Genomic DNA, 1,703 nt, shown 5'->3' with positions numbered 1-1,703 from the left:
ACAGATCCATTCATTAAAACTCTCTGGGTCCTGACCTGCAGCCAGCTTCCTACCCACCTAACTGTCTTACAGTTAAGCCCACAGTCTTCCAATTTTCTCATGAGAACATTGTGGGATACCAGATGGAAAGCTTTTTGGAAGTCAAGGTATATAATGTCAACCTCCTCTCTCTTATCCAGGCGGTGAGTCACCTGATTGTAAAAGCAGATGAGGTTGGTAAGACAAGACCTGCCTGCTATGAAGCCATGCCAGCTGTCATTCAGACTCCTACCTTCCTCAAGGCTAGAGCTTCAAAGGTGTTGCAAGTGAACAACCCCCTCCCATGAAAAGGGCTTTGGACAAGACAAGGGAGATAAGACAGCTATGATGAACAGCTGTACTATTTCTTCTCATTGCCCCTGTACAGCAAGAAAGAAAGGGGAGGAGTCAAATCTCAATCACCAGGTAGAGCTTAGGGGTATAACTCAGACCTCAAAGCAGTTGTTGGGACTTCAGCTGTCCTAGCCTTGGGCCCTTTTTCCTCTGGCTGAGCCCTCATTGTAGGTCCACTGCTTCAACCTTGGTTCCTAGGTCTTGGCTCTTTGCATCCCTGCCCAGAACAGGTCTTGTCCAGCACAGCATGCCTGGCACTCTGTCCCATGGCCTCCAGACCTCCTCTGTGGCCACTACTCAAACCTCCAGTCAAACTCAAACACCAACCCAAATGGTTTAAACTCAAATTTAACCTCCCCCTTGTGTCTCTGTTTCCTCTAGCCCTCCCACATAGGCAGGCTTTTTCCCCCTAGCCCACCAGGTACTTCACATGGGCCAGCCTCACTCCAACCTGGAGCCAGATGTATCCAGAGCTCCTTGCCCTGCAGCAATCAGAATCAAACTGCCTTCTCCATGTCAAGAGGCTGGGCTTATATGACTCAAACCCAGGCCCCTTCTTGTCACCAGTTCTCTGCTCCCAGCCACCTGGCCCTCTGGCCAGTGGCTCACCTTACACAGATGACTCACAGAAGCTGCCCCTTGCCATCAGGTTTTCTGCCATCTGCCCCAGCTCCCCCTTCCTAGTCACAAGGCTAGGGATTCTCTGTCACAGTTACCCTTTCTAAATCAATGTCTGGGGCTGGCTTTCTGTTCTCCCACTCACCCCTAATTAAGCTTCTGAGAGCCAGGCAATAGGGATACCAAACTCATCCAACACAGGGAGCCAGGAGCAGGAGTCCAGTTCTGACAGTGCACTCAGAGAAGCTTCACCATATGCCTAGTTCAGGGGTGGGCAATTATTTTGGGCAGAGGGCCACTTACCAGGTTTTGGGAAGTTGTCGAGTGCTGCATGGGTACCCCACCCCTTGACAGTTGCCCTGCCCCTGGTCGCCATATTAGGACTGGAAGTCTGACCTCCTAGCCCCTGACCTTTGCCAGTGGAAGTCCCTCTCCTTGCCCTGGAAGTACTCCTTTTGGGAGGAACGGTGCTGTGATCTGGAAACCATGAAAAAGTTATATATATGTATACCCCCCCCCACACACACATAAATACACACACACACAAAACATCTACTATAACCTATTTTAATTTTATTTTAAAATATTTGTCTACTGATTCCTGTGTTTACAAAAAGTGTATCTAGAGATGGCTGCATAATAGCTTAAAGTACAGTCCTATACACTGTGTGATTTGTGTGGGCAGCAAGGGGGTATAAGTGGCAGTGTGTGTG

The sequence above is a fragment of the Gavialis gangeticus genome, unplaced genomic scaffold, assembly GCF_001723915.1.
Source record: "Gavialis gangeticus isolate Ggan-Ray unplaced genomic scaffold, GavGan_comp1, whole genome shotgun sequence".
Taxonomy (NCBI): domain Eukaryota; kingdom Metazoa; phylum Chordata; order Crocodylia; family Gavialidae; genus Gavialis; species Gavialis gangeticus.
Note: the sequence above shows the minus strand (reverse complement) of the source record.